At 48.1% G+C, this 19,246-nt stretch overlaps 2 non-coding genes across 2 annotated transcripts; one reads left to right on the top strand and one right to left on the bottom strand.

Moving 5' to 3' along the window:
* The first annotated feature begins 1,888 nt into the window (after nt 1-1,888).
* Nucleotides 1,889-1,960, top strand: TRNAG-UCC (transfer RNA glycine (anticodon UCC)). Its single transcript has one exon. It is a non-coding gene; the product is annotated as a tRNA-Gly (tRNA).
* A 7,114-nt stretch (nt 1,961-9,074) lies between these two features.
* Nucleotides 9,075-9,146, bottom strand: TRNAE-CUC (transfer RNA glutamic acid (anticodon CUC)). The gene has a single exon. It is a non-coding gene; the product is annotated as a tRNA-Glu (tRNA).
* Between the last annotated feature and the right edge of the window lie 10,100 nt (nt 9,147-19,246).

The raw sequence follows: 19,246 nt of genomic DNA, 5'->3' as shown, positions 1-19,246 counted from the left end.
CTGAGGGGCAGTCAGCAGCGTCAGGCGTTGGTGGTATAATGGTGAGTGCCGCTCTGATGTTCTGTGTATGTACACTGAGGGGCAGTCAGCAGCGTCAGGCGTTGGTGGTATAGTGGTGAGTGCCGCTCTGATGTTCTGTGTATGTACACTGAGGAGCAGTCAGCAGCAGGCGTTGGTGGTATAGTGGTGAGAGCCGCTCTGACGTTCTGTGTATGTACACTGAGGAGCAGTCAGTGTCAGGCGTTGGTGGTATAGTGGTGAGTGCCGCTCTGATGTTCTGTGTATGTACACTGAGGGGCAGTCAGTGTCAGGCGTTGGTAGTATAGTGGTGAGCGCCGCTCTGACATTCTGTGTATGTACACTGAGGGGCAGTCAGCAGCGTCAGGCGTTGGTGGTATAGTGGTGAGCGCCGCTCTGACGTTCTGTGTATGTACACTGAGGGGCAGTCAGCAGCAGGCGTTGGTGGTATAGTGGTGAGTGCCGCTCTGATGTTCTGTGTATGTACACTGAGGAGCAGTCAGCAGCGTCAGGTGTTGGTGGTATAGTGGTGAGTGCCGCTCTGATGTTCTGTGTATGTACACTGACGGGCAGTCGGCAGCAGGCGTTGGTGGTATAGTGGTGAGCGCCGCTCTGACGTTCTGTGTATGTACACTGAGGGGCAGTCGGCAGCAGGCGTTGGTGGTATAGTGGTGAGCGCCGCTCTGACGTTCTGTGTATGTACACTGAGGGGCAGTCGGCAGCAGGCGTTGGTGGTATAGTGGTGAGCGCCGCTCTGACGTTCTGTGTATGTACACTGAGGGGCAGTCGGCAGCAGGCGTTGGTGGTATAGTGGTGAGCGCCGCTCTGACGTTCTGTGTATGTACACTGAGGAGCAGTCGGCAGCAGGCGTTGGTGGTATAGTGGTGAGCGCCGCTCTGATGTTCTGTGTATGTACACTGAGGGGCAGTCAGCAGCGTCAGGCGTTGGTGGTATAGTGGTGAGCGCCGCTCTGATGTTCTGTGTATGTACACTGAGGGGCAGTCAGCAGCAGGCGTTGGTGGTATAGTGGTGAGCGCCGCTCTGATGTTCTGTGTATGTACACTGAGGGGCAGTCGGCAGCAGGCGTTGGTGGTATAGTGGTGAGCGCCGCTCTGATGTTCTGTGTATGTACACTGAGGGGCAGTCAGCAGCGTCAGGCGTTGGTGGTATAGTGGTGAGCGCCGCTCTGATGTTCTGTGTATGTACACTGAGGGGCAGTCAGCAGCAGGCGTTGGTGGTATAGTGGTGAGCGCCGCTCTGATGTTCTGTGTATGTACACTGAGGGGCAGTCAGTGTCAGGCGTTGGTGGTATAGTGGTGAGCGCCGCTCTGACGTTCTGTGTATGTACACTGAGGGGCAGTCAGCGTCAGGCGTTGGTGGTATAGTGGTGAGCGCCGCTCTGACGTTCTGTGTATGTACACTGAGGAGCAGTCGGCAGCAGGCGTTGGTGGTATAGTGGTGAGCGCCGCTCTGATGTTCTGTGTATGTACACTGACGGGCAGTCAGCAGCAGGCGTTGATGGTATAGTGGTGAGCGCCGCTCTGATGTTCTGTGTATGTACACTGAGGGGCAGTCAGTGTCAGGCGTTGGTGGTATAGTGGTGAGCGCCGCTCTGATGTTCTGTGTATGTACACTGAGGGGCAGTCAGCAGCAGGCGTTGGTGGTATAGTGGTGAGCGCCGCTCTGATGTTCTGTGTATGTACACTGAGGGGCAGTCAGCAGCGTCAGGCGTTGGTGGTATAGTGGTGAGCGCCGCTCTGATGTTCTGTGTATGTACACTGACGGGCAGTCGGCAGCAGGCGTTGGTGGTATAGTGGTGAGCGCCGCTCTGATGTTCTGTGTATGTACACTGACGGGCAGTCGGCAGCAGGCGTTGGTGGTATAGTGGTGAGCATAGCTGCCTTCCAAGCAGTTGACCCGGGTTTGATTCCCGGCCAACGCAGTTGTGTTTTTTTTAAATTCTGTTTTAATTCCATTTTGTTTCTTTATTAACCATTTGCTGCCTAGAGATTAGAGCCGTCCTGGCTTCTTTTATAATCTATAGTCATGTAGGGTTTAATCCACAACCCGAATGTAAGTGACGTGGCCACAGACGGTGCGGCAGGAACAGAGGATATCAGGACTAGGGGGCCTCCAGCTGTGGAAAACTACAACTCCCAGCATGCCCGGACAGCAAAAGGCTACAGCTGGAGGCTCACTGGTTTGGAAACATTGGGGGAGATTTATCAAAACCAGTGCAAAGGGAGAGTTCCCAGTTGTCTATGGTAACCAATCAGATCGCGAGGCCATGTTAAAAATGAAAGCAGCGATCTGATTGGTTGCTATGGGAATCTAGGCAATTTTTCCTCTGCACAGGTTTTGATAAATCTCTAATTGTCTTAGATGGATATAAAAACAGGCAAAATGGGGGGGCGTGGCTTGGCGCTGACGAGAATGGCCGCACATTGAAGAGGCTCCCGCTCCCTGGGCCGTTTAGCACCTAACAGACCCGCATTGGGGACCCAGCACCCCCATGGGGAAACATTCTAGACGTACTAGAACACCCTCCGCACCTGCCAGACTCTCTGCTCCGGCCCCTGGACCCCTACAGCGTCTGTGGCGACTCCCTCCTGCCTCCGCTCTGCACTCCGGACCCGCCATTACAGGCCCTGATCTCGCTCCAGCTGCCGCCTCCCTGCGGGGCGGGATCCCTCTCCGGAAGATTGCCCGCAACGATCGGAGACCCTGGGCTTACCTTCATTCACGGTCCCGATCGCCCCTTCTGCTCCTGCGGTGCCTGGATCCCTGACCCCTCCGCTGACAAGAAGTGCCTCTGTGCTGGACACGAGTGCGCTCCGGGGACGTGCAGTAAGTGACGCCGGCAATCCCCTGTGTAGTGCGCTCACTCCCACGCTGGTTGCGGAGGGCTCACCTTCACTCCCTGACCCTCTCCCTCCTGCAGTATCACCACCCCTCCTGGCGGCCCCTTCTCCCATTCCTCCTGGCAGCCCCCCTGCTGCCATCACCTGGGCTGCCGTGGTGGGGGCCAGCGCTCATCTTCAGGGGACCACAAGCCTGCCTGCTGCCTCCTTAGCTGCTTCACCCTGCTCAGGCTCCCCCTCCTCTGGACTCCCTGAGGGGGTTGTTATCTGCTCCTCTCCTAGGTCTCCCCCTGATCCCCTGGGGTTCCCTGTTGTGCCTCCTCTGTACCCCCTGGCAGCCTGCTTTACCCCTCTTGGCACTCCTAGACCGCAGAGGCCCCGCTCTGCTGCGGTGATGTCTGTGGGATCCGGACGCCGGTCCCCTCCTGGGACCCCTGGCCATCTGCATCAGCCTCCCCTGACCCCTGAGGTAGCACCACCCTCACCCTCTTGGGATGCTCTCCCTGGCTCCGGCATACCCTGCTCCGGAGGCTCACAGCTGTCAGCCGCAATTCCAGAATTAAGCCAGTTGCTTGCCCAAATTCCTTCGAAGGAGGACTTTCGCTCCCTGGTTGCGGAGGTCAAGGAGACCTGCCGGGCTGAGATCTCAGAAATGCGCCGGGATCTCCAGCATGTCTCGGATCGGGTGGATGACCTGGAGGATGCCCATGATCAAACACGGTCATATATAGCCCAACTTCACTCCACCATTGCTTCCCAGAAAGATTTCTTGGGTGATCTCCACGCCATGTTGAGGATCTTGACAATAGGGGGAGACGCAATAATATCCGACTGAGGGGGCTACCGGAGGCAACAAGGGAAGAAGACCTCTTTGGCATTTTGGAGACCATCTTTAATAAGATTCTTGGTGAACCGCCATCACATAGGATCAAACTTGACAGAGCACACAGAGCGCTCCGCCCCAAGTCAGCCACGGGCGCTCCTCGAGACGTCATCTGCTGTGTCCACGATTTCCAGATCAAAGAGGCCATCATGGCGAAGGCTAGATCCCTGCGCAATTTCGACGTTGATGGAGCTCCTGTCCAGCTTTACCAAGATCTGTCCTGGCTTACTCTCAGAAAGAGACGCTTGCTGCAACCTCTCCTGGAAATACTTCGCTCCCATCATGTGCCATACCGCTGGACTTTTCCGTTGGGCCTGCAGGCACGCAGGGAGGGACGCTCTGCTTTTCTTCACTCTTTTCCTGACCTCCAGGCATTCTGCTCAGCCCTGGACCTACCGACTCCGAAGATGGTGGACTGGGACCTGATGTCTCCCCCTCCTCCCCTGCCCCCGGTGTGGCAGCCTGTCCGATCCCGCCAGGCTGGTGGCCGACGTGACCCCCCTTCTCTCCCCCCAAGGTAGCCCCACCAGCCCCCCCCTTGAGCAGCTGGTCTTGCTTCATGGTTCCTCCATATTGGACTCTGCTGGCCCCCTCTGGTTCTACTGCCCCCCCCCCTGGCTTGACTAGGGATGCTTAAGTTTAGACTCCTCACCTGACTGTGGACTGTCTTTCTATTGGGGGGCCAGCACTGTTGCTTCTTCATAGTCACTTTTGCTTTTTTGGTGTTTTCGAATTTTTTGGTCACCTATGGGTTTTCGTTTCATTTGTTCACTTGCCACGGCCTTGGAGTGGGGTGCCCCACTTTTTTGGGGGTTGTTCTTTGTTGGCCTCCTTCCATATCCCCTCTTGAGGCTGTGGCAATGGTCTGCCCATGCTCTGGACCATGGCCCACTTCGGTGGTCCTGGCCTCTGCATTGGCTTTTTGGTCAATGGTTTATTTCACTGATTATTGTTGTTTTTTCTTTGTCATGTGGTGACCTGTCTGGTTGTGTTTTGTATGTTTTCCCCTTCGTGTCTTCTTATTTGGTCCCTTTCTGTCTCTCCTTTCCCCACCTCCCTCTTTTCTTCCTGCCCTAGGTTGCCTGTTCCTGTACAAATTGTTGCTGATCCCTGCTCTTATCCGGTTCCCATGGAGGGTCCTGTGCTGCCCGTTACGTCCTCCTGGCCTGTTTTCTTGAGTATGCTTCTTATTGGCTGCTTATTTTCCTCTTGTCATCCGCCATGGTCAAGTGCGTCTCCCTGAATGTTAAGGGGCTTAATTCCCCTACTAAGCGACGCCTATTGCAAATGGAGTTGGTTAGTCTACGCGTTGACATAGTTTTCCTTCAGGAGACGCACTTTGACCATTCTGGATCCTTCCAATTCATTCAACACCTGTTCCCCGAGTGTTACTCGGCTACCATGGATAGGAAGAGGGCGGGGGTGGCTATTTTGGTGTCTAGGTCCTGCCCATTACAAGTCTCTTCCTCTCTTCTTGATCCTAAGGGGAGGTATGTCATACTAGAGGGGTCCCTGGGCGGGGTCTCCCTTTTGCTTTGTAACTTTGTAGACTTTAATCTCATCTTTTCCCCCTCCTTGGACCGCCATTCAGTCACCGGCGCTCCCCCTGCGCAGCTGCGTCTTGCCTCAATTTTTCGGCGTCTCGTCCGTTACTCCTCGCTCTACGATTTGTGGCAGATTGGCCACCCAACGGAGCGCTCTTTTAGTTTTTATTCGCACCCGCACAAGTTGCATAAGCGTATTGACAATTTTTTTGGGAATCTTCTGATGGTGCGCATGCTCTCTGATACCTCTCTGGATCCTATTTCTTGGTCTGATCACTGTCCAGTTCTCCTCTCTTTCTCCTCTTCCCCTTCTTCTCTGAGATCTTGTCATTGGAGATTGAATGACTCCCTCCTTAAAACGTTACCTTCCCGTGAGTCGATTCAGCGGTGTATTACTGACTACTGTGCCACTAATGAAGGCTCAGTGTCCTCGCAGGCTATCCTTTGGGAAGCTAACAAGTCTGTGATCCACGGCCATTGCATTGCTTTGGGCGCTGGTCTTAAGCGGAATGCTCTGAATCGCTTTAGGGAACTTCGATTGGAGATTGCTCGTCTGGAAGCTCGCTTGCTGTCTTCTCCTTCTGTTACAACACTGAGGGGCTTGGTTGCGGCCCGGGCACAATTGGGCAACCTGGCTCTACATAGAGTTGATAGGCAATTGCTCTATGCCAAGCAGCGCTTCTACGAGAAAGGCAATAAGGCTCACACAATGCTGGCGAGACGTCTGAGTGACCGGGCTGCTGCTCAATCCCCCTCTGCTTTGAAGGACCCTAATGGGGTTCTCCATTACCACCCTGCTGATATTTTCCATCTTTTTGTTGACTATTACACTGGTCTTTACTCACTTCCTTCCCGGTTGCCGTCCGACCCGGGGGAGAGGGCAGCCACCTTAGACGCCTATCTCTCTCGGTGTGGATTGCCTTCTCTTTCGGGTGCCGACCGGGATGTTCTTAATGCCCCTATTACGGGAGAGAAGGTCTTAGAGGTCCTTAAATCTCTCCCGACTGGTCGCTCTCCTGGGCCGGATGGCTTCCCATATCTGTATTATAAGACATTCTCCACTCTGTTGGTGCCTAAACTTGTTCCTCTTTTCAATTCCTTTCTGGACGGGGAGGCGGTTCTGCAGTCTTTCTTACACTCCCTTATCACCCTTATACCCAAGCCTGGCAAAGATCCTCACGATTGCTCCGTCTATCGGCCCATTGCCCTCCTTAACTCTGACCTTAAGCTTTTTTCTAAGGTATTGGCTGTTAGACTTTGCTCCTTCCTCCCGGCTCTTATTCATAAAAACCAGGTTGGAGACAACACAAGGAGGGTGGTGGACCTGATTGATTTGATCAATCGGAGATCTGAGCAGGCCTTAATTCTTAGTCTAGATGCTGAAAAAGCTTTCGATAGGCTGGGGTGGCCGTTCCTTTTTGCTACTTTACAAAAATTTGGGATTTCGGGGAAGTTTTTGACTGCACTACGGGGTCTCTATTCCTCTCCTACAGCCTCACTCAAGCTTCCTCACTCGCCATCTCCTATTTTTTCTTTATTTAATGGGACTCGTCAGGGTTGCCCGTTATCCCCCCTGATCTTTGCGCTATGTATTGAACCCTTGGTTGCTATGATCAGGGGTGATCCGGACATTACTGGTATTTCCTTACATGATAGGGAATTCAAGGTTTGTCTGTTTGCTGACGATGTTCTTCTTACACTTTCTCGCCCTCTACTCTTCTCTTTACAAGGTTCTGCATGACTATGGGGTGGTTTCCGGCTATAAGGTTAACCTTGCTAATTCGGAGGCCCTTCCTATCAATCTTCCCTCTTCCTTTTCTGCTCTTCTATGCTCTGACTATTCTTTACGGTGGTCTCCCTCTGCTATTAAGTACTTGGGGGTCTGGATCTCTTCTAACTATTCCTCACTTTATTCCACCAACTATCTTCCCCTCTTTCGGGAGCTCCGTGCTCTTATGGAAAAATGGCGCTCGCAATACATCTCTTTTTTTGGTCGCATTGCTGCGGTGAAAATGACTATTCTCCCGAAGCTCCTTTACTTTTTTGAGACCCTGCCGGTTCGGGTCCCACTGTCGGCCCTGCGCTCCCTACAGGCGGCTATTTTTCGATTTATTTGGGATGGGAAAAGACATCAGCTCCCGATGTCCGTGATGATGGCCGGGAGGACGTTTGGGGGTTTGGTGGTCCCGGATGTGGTAAAGTACTATTGGGCTGCCCACTTACGTCATCTAGCGGCATGGTCCACCTATCATGCCTATAGCCGTTGGATGGAGCTAGAGAAGCTATGGTTAGCGCCTGTCCACCCTAACGCTCTCCTTTGGACTCTTCCTGCCTCTGCTCCTACTCTCTCCCCTCTCCTGGGCCCTATGGTGTTTTCAAGATATGTGTGGGGTTACTGCTCTGTCAAATTTAAACTACTGTCTCCCTCTTCGATCTTTATCATCCTAGTTTCCCCCCCCCCCGGCCAGACTTCTCTTATGGTGAGGGAATGGGGGTCTAGAGGCCTTTTTTGCTGGGCAGATGTGGTTGATCCCTTGTCGCGAACTCTCTTGCCTTTTTCTCAGTTGCAGTCTCGTTGGGATCTCCCCTCGTCTGAGCATTTTCATTATTCACAGCTGCAGCATTTTATGTCCTCCATGCTCGGTTCCCTTGTGGTGTCCTTGTCTACAGGCTTTGAAAGGCGTGTCGTGGTGGACCTCAGGCGAGGGGTCTTCTCTCCGATATTTACTCTTTGCTTATCCGGCCTATGGGGGGTGTCCAGGTATCCCAGCGGTATATGTCTCGTTGGGAGGAGGCGCTTAATATGTCTATCACCCTTCCTCAGTGGAAAATAATATGGGAGTGGGCCTCTAGGGCGTCTATATGTACTGCTGATAAGGAGACTCAATACAAACTGATTATGGGTTGGTACCATACCCCGGAGTTATTGAGTAGGCTGAATCCCAGTGTGTCCCCCCCCAGTGCTGGCGGTGTGGGGTGGGTTTGGGTACGTTGTTTCATATTTTTTGGTCTTGCCCGCTCATCACGGGATATTGGGAGTTAGTGAGTCGCTTACTTTCGGATGTTTTTGGAGTATCGGTCCCTCCTAACCCTCCGGTCTATCTTTTGCACCTCTCGCACTCAGCTCTACCGAAGAGGTTGTTTAAACTGGCTATGCACATTTTTTTGGCGGCTAAGACCTTAGTTGCTAAATGCTGGAAGAGGACTCTTCCTCCCTCTGAGTCCGACCTACTCTCCCGTATTAGTGAAATACGCTCTCTAGAATACCTCACAGCCTCTCTGAATAATACTATCCCCACCTTCCTTTCAGTCTGGGAGCCGTGGGACCGTTTCTCTGACAGACAACCTCCTTAAGGCGATACCGAATACTTCCCCCCCCCCCCCTCCCCCCCTATTCCTTCCTCCTCTTCCTTCCTTCTCCCCGAATGTGTTTGTGCTTTGGTGTCTTTGTCTCCTTCTGTCTTCTCTCTCGGTCCTTCGTGTTGGAGATTTGGAGAGTTCTCTCCTTTGAGTATTTCACTATTTGGCTTCTTATCTTCTGTATATTTGCTTTGTGTTGATGGTTTGTCTGCAGTCGGGGCTAATTGTTCTGTTGTCCAACTGTTTTATTTGTCCTGCTCTCTATTTTGGATTGTTACTTACCCCTATTGTGCTGGGCTGCGCCCCGGACTCTGATTTGCCTAAGTCTTAGCGAACTCCTGTTTTCTTTTGTGAAAATCTTTAATAAAAATTACAGTTGAAAAAAAAAAAAAACAGGCAAAATAATTATTCCCTGACCGGGAATCGAACCCGGGCCGCGGCGGTGAGAGCGCCGAATCCTAACCACTAGACCACCAGGGAATATTGTAACCAGTGATTCTATGGGAGCTTTATAGTGTATTACTGTCAGTGACACTTCTGGCCTCTGATCGCCCCTATATGGGCTGCTTAGTGATGACGTAAACAGAACATTTTGGGTTCACAAACACGAACTTCCACAAATGTTCGTGAATCACCATTGACTTCAATGGGCGGCGAATTTTAAAGCCCACAGGGACTCTTTCTGGGCACAATAGTGATTTAAAAGTTGTTTCAAGGGGACTAATACCTGGACTGTGGTGTGCCGGAGCGGGATCCAGGGCAAAACTTCCATGGAAAATGACATAGTTGATGCAGAGTCTGGTTTTAATCCATAAAGGGCATAAATCACCTATTATTCCTAAATGGTTTGGAACAACATGCTTTAGCCCCCTTTAGGCAGCACATAGAGCCCCCCTTTAGGCAGCACATAGAGCCCCCCTTTAGGCAGCACATAGAGTCCCCCATATTAGGCAGCACATAGAGTCCCCCTTTAGGCAGCACATAGAGCCCCCCTTTAGGCAGCACATAGATTCCCCCATATTAGGCAGCACATAGAGCCCCCCTTTAGGCAGCACATAGAGCCCCCCTTTAGGCAGCACATAGAGCCCCCCTTTAGGCAGCACATAGAGCCCCCCTTTAGGCAGCACATAGATTCCCCCATATTAGGCAGCACATAGAGCCCCCCTTTAGGCAGCACATAGAGCCCCCCTTTAGGCAGCACATAGAGTCCCCCTTTAGGCAGCACATAGATTCCCCCATATTAGGCAGCACATAGAGCCCCCCTTTAGGCAGCACATAGATTCCCCCATATAAGCAGCACATAGAGCCCCCCTTTAGGCAGCACATAGAGTCCCCCTTTAGGCAGCACATAGAGCCCCCCTTTAGGCAGCACATAGAGTCCCCCTTTAGGCAGCACATAGATTCCCCCATATTAGGCAGCACATAGAGCCCCCCTTTAGGCAGCACATAGAGTCCCCCTTTAGGCAGCACATAGAGTCCCCCTTTAGGCAGCACATAGAGCCCCCCTTTAGGCAGCACATAGAGTCCCCCATATTAGGCAGCACATAGAGCCCCCCTTTAGGCAGCACATAGAGCCCCCCTTTAGGCAGCACATAGAGCCCCCCTTTAGGCAGCACATAGAGTCCCCCTTTAGGCAGCACATACAGCCCCCCTTTAGGCAGCACATAGAGCCCCCTTTAGGCAGCACATAGAGTCCCCCTTTAGGCAGCACATAGAGTCCCCCTTTAGGCAGCACATAGAGCCCCCCTTTAGGCAGCACATAGAGCCCCCCTTTAGGCAGCACATAGATTCCCCCATATTAGGCAGCACATAGTTAGAGCCCCCCTTTAGGCAGCACATAGATTCCCCCATATTAGGCAGCACATAGTTAGAGCCCCCCTTTAGGCAGCACATAGATTTCCCCGTATTAGGAAGCACATAGTTAGAGCCCCCCTTTAGGCAGCACATAGTTAGAGCCCCCCTTTAGGCAGCACATAGTTAGAGCCCACCTTTAGGCAGCACATAGTTAGAGCCCCCTTTAGGTAGCACATAGATTCCCCCATATTAGGCAGCACATAGTTAGATCCCCCCTTTAGGCAGCACATAGAGCCCCCCTTTAGGCAGCACATAGAGTCCCCCTTTAGGCAGCACATAGAGTCCCCCTTTAGGCAGCACATAGAGCCCCCCTTTAGGCAGCACATAGAGTCCCCCTTTAGGCAGCACATAGAGCCCCCCTTTAGGCAGCACATAGAGTCCTCCTTTAGGCAGCACATAGAGTCCTCCTTTAGGCAGCACATAGAGCCCCCCTTTAGGCAGCACATAGATTCCCCCATATTAGGCAGCACATAGAGCCCCCCTTTAGGCAGCACATAGAGCCCCCTTTAGACAGCACATAGATTCCCCCATATAAGCAGCACATAGAGTCCCCCTTTAGGCAGCACATAGAGCCCCCCTTTAGGCAGCACATAGAGCCCCCCTTTAGGCAGCACATAGATTCCCCCATATTAGGCAGCACATAGTTAGAGCCCCCCTTTAGGCAGCACATAGATTCCCCCATATTAGGCAGCACATAGTTAGAGCCCCCCTTTAGGCAGCACATAGATTTCCCCGTATTAGGAAGCACATAGTTAGAGCCCCCCTTTAGGCAGCACATAGTTAGAGCCCCCCTTTAGGCAGCACATAGTTAGAGCCCACCTTTAGGCAGCACATAGTTAGAGCCCCCTTTAGGCAGCACATAGAGTTCCCCATATTAGGCAGCACATAGTTAGATCCCCCCTTTAGGCAGCACATAGAGCCCCCCTTTAGGCAGCACATAGAGTCCCCCTTTAGGCAGCACATAGATTCCCCCATATTAGGCAGCACATAGAGCCCCCCTTTAGGCAGCACATAGAGTCCCCCTTTAGGCAGCACATACAGCCCCCCTTTAGGCAGCACATAGAGTCCCCCTTTAGGCAGCACATAGAGTCCCCCTTTAGGCAGCACATAGAGCCCCCCTTTAGGCAGCACATAGAGTCCTCCTTTAGGCAGCACATAGAGCCCCCTTTAGGCAGCACATAGATTCCCCCATATTAGGCAGCACATAGAGCCCCCCTTTAGGCAGCACATAGAGTCCCCCTTTAGGCAGCACATACAGCCCCCCTTTAGGCAGCACATAGAGTCCCCCTTTAGGCAGCACATAGAGTCCCCCTTTAGGCAGCACATAGAGTCCCCCTTTAGGCAGCACATAGAGCCCCCCTTTAGGCAGCACATAGAGTCCTCCTTTAGGCAGCACATAGAGTCCTCCTTTAGGCAGCACATAGAGCCCCCCTTTAGGCAGCACATAGATTCCCCCATATTAGGCAGCACATAGAGCCCCCCTTTAGGCAGCACATAGAGCCCCCTTTAGACAGCACATAGATTCCCCCATATAAGCAGCACATAGAGTCCCCCTTTAGGCAGCACATAGAGCCCCCCTTTAGGCAGCACATAGATTCCCCCATATTAGGCAGCACATAGAGCCCCCCTTTAGGCAGCACATAGAGCCCCCCTTTAGGCAGCACATAGATTCCCCCATATAAGCAGCACATAGAGCCCCCCTTTAGGCAGCACATAGAGTCCCCCTTTAGGCAGCACATACAGCCCCCCTTTAGGCAGCACATACAGCCCCCCTTTAGGCAGCACATACAGCCCCCCTTTAGGCAGCACATAGAGTCCCCCTTTAGGCAGCACATAGAGTCCCCCTTTAGGCAGCACATAGAGTCCCCCTTTAGGCAGCACATAGAGCCCCCCTTTAGGCAGCACATAGAGCCCCCCTTTAGGCAGCACATAGATTCCCCCATATTAGGCAGCACATAGTTAGAGCCCCCCTTTAGGCAGCACATAGATTTCCCCGTATTAGGCAGCACATAGTTAGAGCCCCCCTTTAGGCAGCACATAGTTAGAGCCCCCCTTTAGGCAGCACATAGTTAGAGCCCACCTTTAGGCAGCACATAGTTAGAGCCCCCTTTAGGCAGCACATAGATTCCCCCATATTAGGCAGCACATAGTTAGAGCCCCCCTTTAGGCAGCACATAGATTTCCCCATATTAGGCAGCACATAGTTAGAGCCCCCCTTTAGGCAGCACATAGAGTTCCCCATATTAGGCAGCACATAGTTAGATCCCCCTTTAGGCAGCACATAGTTAGATCCCCCTTTAGGCAGCACATAGTTAGAGCCCCCTTTAGGCAGCACATAGTTAGAGCCCCCCTTTAGGCAGCACATAGTTAGAGCCCCCCTTTAGGCAGCGCATAGTTAGAGCCCCCCTTTAGGCAGCGCATAGTTAGAGCCCCCCTTTAGGCAGCGCATAGTTAGAGCCCACCTTTAGGCAGCGCATAGTTAGAGCCCCCCTTTAGGCAGCACATAGAGTTCCCCATATTAGGCAGCACATAGTTAGAGCCCCTTTAGGCAGCGCATAGTTAGAGCCCCCTTTAGGCAGCACATAGAGTTCCCCATATTAGGCAGCACATAGTTAGATCCCCCTTTAGGCAGCACATAGTTAGATCCCCCTTTAGGCAGCACATAGTTAGAGCCCCCTTTAGGCAGCACATAGTTAGATCCCCCTTTAGGTAGCACATAGTTAGAGCCCCCTTTAGGCAGCACATAGTTAGAGCCCCCCTTTAGGTAGCACATAGTTAGAGCCCCCCTTTAGGCAGCACATAGTTAGAGCCCCCCTTTAGGCAGCGCATAGTTAGAGCCCCCCTTTAGGCAGCGCATAGTTAGAGCCCCCCTTTAGGCAGCGCATAGTTAGAGCCCACCTTTAGGCAGCGCATAGTTAGAGCCCCCCTTTAGGCAGCGCATAGTTAGAGCCCACCTTTAGGCAGCGCATAGTTAGAGCCCCCCTTTAGGCAGCACATAGAGTTCCCCATATTAGGCAGCACATAGTTAGAGCCCCCTTTAGGCAGCACATAGATTCCCCCATATTAGGCAGCACATAGTTAGAGCCCCCCTTTAGGCAGCACATAGTTAGAGCCCCCCTTTAGGCAGCACATAGTTAGAGCCCCCCTTTAGGCAGCACATAGTTAGAGCCCCCCTTTAGGCAGCACATAGTTAGAGCCCCCCTTTAGGCAGCACATAGTTAGAGCCCCCCTTTAGGCAGCACATAGTTAGAGCCCCCCTTTAGGCAGCACATAGTTAGAGCCCCCCTTTAGGCAGCACATAGTTAGAGCCCCCCTTTAGGCAGCACTGGTTTTATTTCACAGCCAAAAAAATGTATTTTTTTATTTTATTTGAACACCTAATGTGATTTGCACTAGTGTGACAATGAGCAAAAACGGTTGCCAGCGGAGTTCCCCTTTTAAGCAGAGGTCCCCAACCAGGGTGCCTCCAGCTGTTGCAAGACACATGGACTGATACCTTTCAGTCCTCTTAATACTGTAGTAGTTAATTGCTTGAAGGAACTTAAGTTTTACACTGGAGTTCCCCTTTTAACCAGCGGTTCCCTCACAACCAGGGTGCCTCCAGCTGTTGCAAGACACACGGTCTGATATTTGAGCCCTAAAAAGGGCATTTTTGGTTGCTGTCCTTAAAGCAGATGTCACCCTAGTGCATTAGGTAAGTGGACCCTGAATGCCCCACCTAGCAGCCACCTACCTATCGCTTTCCCTATACAGCAGGAGCAGCTTCTCTGACCCTCCACTACCTAAGCCTGCAGCCCAATGAGGGGAAAATGGCGTCCGTGCAGGAGGTAGGAGGGGCTGGAAGGGAGGGACTGCAGCTGATTGGCTGTAATGTGTCTGCTGACTCTGACTCACAGGGTCAAAGTTTACTGCAATGTTAAAGTATAGGGGCGGATCGAACTTCACATATGTTCTCCCAGCGATGCGAACGCGAACATGCGAAATCCGCCGGCGAACAATTCGCAACATCTCTAGGGCTGCACAGTTATGGCCTCTGACCGTCCCCTATATGGGCTCTAAAGTTATTGGGGGGGGGGGTGGACGCCAAAGAACGTGGCACCAACCTATACTGGTCACCATAGGCGCCAAGAGGAAAGAGAAAGGCCGCCATCTTGTCTATATCAGTCAGAAGGTGATAAGAGGCAGAGCACAGTGTATACACTATTATATCCTGACAGTACAGTGTATACACTATTATATCCTGACAGTACGGTGTATACACTATTATATCCTGACAGTACAGTGTATACACTTATATCCTGACAGCACAGTGTATACACTATTATATCCTGACAGTACAGTGTATACACTATTATATCCTGACAGTACGGTGTACACACTATTATATCCTGACAGTACAGTGTATACACTATTATATCCTGACAGTACAGTGTATACACTATTATATCCTGACAGTACAGTGTATACACTATTATATCCTGACACTACAGTGTATACACTATTATATCCTGACACTACAGTGTATACACTATTATATCCTGACAGTACAGTATATGACACTATTATATCCTGACAGTACAGTGTACACACTATTATATCCTGACAGTACAGTGTATACACTATTATATCCTGACAGTACAGTGTATACACTATTATATACTGACAGTACAGAGTATACACTATTATATCCTGACAGTACAGTGTATACACTTATATCCTGACAGCACAGTGTATACACTATTATATCCTGACAGTACAGTGTATACACTATTATATCCTGACAGTACGGTGTACACACTATTATATCCTGACAGTACAGTGTATACACTATTATATCCTGACAGTACAGTGTATACACTATTATATCCTGACAGTACAGTGTATACACTATTATATCCTGACAGTACAGTGTATACACTATTATATCCTGACAGTACAGTGTAAAACACTATTATATACCGACAGTATAGTGTATACACTACTATATCCTGACAGTACAGTGTATACACTATTATATCCTGACAGTACAGTGTATACACTATTATATCCTGACAGTACAGTGTATACACTATTATATCCTGACAGTACAGTGTATACACTATTATATCCTGACAGTACAGTGTATACACTATTATATCCTGACAGTACAGTGTATACACTATTATATCCTGACAGCACAGTGTATGACACTATTATATCCTGACAGTACAGTGTATACACTATTATATCCTGACAGTACAGTGTATACACTATTATATCCTGACAGTACGGTGTATACACTATTATATCCTGAGAGTACAGTGTATAGACTATTATATCCTGACAGTACAGTGTATACACTATTATATCCTGACAGTACAGTGTATACACTATTATATCCTGACAGTACAGTGTATACACTATTATATCCTGACAGTACAGTGTATACACTATTATATCCTGACAGTACGGTGTATACACTATTATATCCTGACAGTACGGTGTATACACTATTATATCCTGACAGTACAGTGTATACACTATTATATCCTGACAGTACAGTGTATACACTATTATATCCTGACAGTACAGTGTATACACTATTATATCCTGACAGTACAGTGTAAAACACTATTATATACCGACAGTATAGTGTATACACTACTATATCCTGACAGTACAGTGTATACACTATTATATCCTGACAGTACGGTGTATACACTATTATATCCTGAGAGTACAGTGTATAGACTATTATATCCTGACAGTACAGTGTATACACTATTATATCCTGACAGTACAGTGTATACACTATTATATCCTGACAGTACGGTGTATACACTATTATATCCTGACAGTACGGTGTATACACTATTATATCCCGACAGTACAGTGTATACAGTATTATATCCTGACAGTACAGTGTATACACTATTATATCCCGACAGTATAGTGTATACACTATTATATCCTGACAGTACAGTGTATACACTATTATATCCTGACAGTACGGTGTATACACTATTATATCCCGACAGTACAGTGTATACACTATTATATCCTGACAGTACAGTGTATACACTATTATATCCTGACAGTACAGTGTATACACTATTATATCCTGACAGTACGGTGTATACACTATTATATCCTGACAGTACAGTGTATACACTTATATCCTGACAGTACAGTGTATACACTATTATATCCCGACAGTACGGTGTATACACTATTATATCCCGACAGTATAGTGTATACACTATTATATCCTGACAGTACAGTGTATACACTATTATATCCTGACAGTACGGTGTATACACTATTATATCCTGACAGTACAGTGTATACACTTATATCCTGACAGTACAGTGTATACACTATTATATCCTGACAGTACAGTGTATACACTATTATATCCTGACAGTACAGTGTATACACTATTATATCCTGACAGTACAGTGTATACACTATTATATCCTGACAGTACAGTGAATACACTATTATATCCTGACAGTACAGTGTATGACACTATTATATCCTGACAGTACAGTGTATACACTATTATATCCTGACAGTACAGTGTATACACTATTATATCCTGACAGTACAGTGTATACACTATTATATCCTGACAGTACAGTGTATACACTATTATATCCTGACAGTACAGTGTATACACTATTATATCCTGACAGTACAGTGTATACACTATTATATCCTGACAGTACAGTGTATACACTATTATATCCTGACAGTACAGTGTATACACTATTATATCCTGACAGTACAGTGTATACACTATTATATCCTGACAGTACAGTGTATACAGTATTATATCCTGACAGTACAGTGTATACACTATTATATCCTGACAGTACAGTGTATACACTATTATATCCTGACAGTACAGTGTATACACTATTATATCCTGACAGTACAGTGTATGACACTATTATATCCTGACAGTACAGTGTATGACACTATTATATCCTGACAGTACAGTGTATACACTATTATATCCTGACAGCACAGTGTATGGCACTATTATATCCTGACAGTACAGTGTATACACTATTATATCCTGACAGTACAGTGTATGACACTATTATATCCTGACAGTACAGTGTATGACACTATTATATCCTGACAGTACAGTGTATACACTATTATATCCTGACAGTACAGTGTATACACTATTATATCCTGACAGTACAGTGTATACACTATTATATCCTGACAGTACAGTGTATACACTATTATATCCTGACAGTACAGTGTATACACTATTATATCCTGACAGTACAGTGTATACACTATTATATCCTGAGAATACAGTGTATACACTATTATATCCTGACAGTACAGTGTATACACTATTATATCCTGACAGTACAGTGTATACACTATTATATCCTGACAGTACAGTGTATACACTATTATATCCTGACAGTACAGTGTATACACTATTATATCCTGACAGTACAGTATATGACACTATTATATCCTGACAGTACAGTGTACACACTATTATATCCTGACAGTACAGTGTATACACTATTATATCCTGACAGTACAGTGTATACACTATTATATACTGACAGTACAGAGTATACACTATTATATCCTGACAGTACAGTGTATACACTTATATCCTGACAGCACAGTGTATACACTATTATATCCTGACAGTACAGTGTATACACTATTATATCCTGACAGTACGGTGTACACACTATTATATCCTGACAGTACAGTGTATACACTATTATATCCTGACAGTACAGTGTATACACTATTATATCCTGACAGTACAGTGTATACACTATTATATCCTGACAGTACAGTGTATACACTATTATATCCTGACAGTACAGTGTATACACTATTATATCCTGACAGTACAGTGTAAAACACTATTATATACCGACAGTATAGTGTATACACTACTATATCCTGACAGTACAGTGTATACACTATTATATCCTGACAGTACAGTGTATACACTATTATATCCTGACAGTACAGTGTATACACTATTATATCCTGACAGTACAGTGTATACACTATTATATCCTGACAGTACAGTGTATACACTATTATATCCTGACAGTACAGTGTATACACTATTATATCCTGACAGCACAGTGTATGACACTATTATATCCTGACAGTACAGTGTATACACTATTATATCCTGACAGTACAGTGTATACACTATTATATCCTGACAGTACGGTGTATACACTATTATATCCTGAGAGTACAGTGTATAGACTATTATATCCTGACAGTACAGTGTATACACTATTATATCCTGACAGTACAGTGTATACACTATTATATCCTGACAGTACAGTGTATACACTATTATATCCTGACAGTACAGTGTATACACTATTATATCCTGACAGTACGGTGTATACACTATTATATCCTGACAGTACGGTGTATACACTATTATATCCTGACAGTACAGTGTATACACTATTATATCCTGACAGTACAGTGTATACACTATTATATCCTGACAGTACAGTGTATACACTATTATATCCTGACAGTACAGTGTAAAACACTATTATATACCGACAGTATAGTGTATACACTACTATATCCTGACAGTACAGTGTATACACTATTATATCCTGACAGTACGGTGTATACACTATTATATCCTGAGAGTACAGTGTATAGACTATTATATCCTGACAGTACAGTGTATACACTATTATATCCTGACAGTACAG

The sequence above is a fragment of the Hyla sarda genome, unplaced genomic scaffold (assembly GCF_029499605.1).
Source record: "Hyla sarda isolate aHylSar1 unplaced genomic scaffold, aHylSar1.hap1 scaffold_2206, whole genome shotgun sequence".
Classification (NCBI taxonomy): Eukaryota; Metazoa; Chordata; class Amphibia; order Anura; family Hylidae; genus Hyla; species Hyla sarda.
The sequence above is the reverse complement of the archived record's forward strand: the minus strand, read 5'-3'. Positions and strand labels throughout refer to the sequence as shown.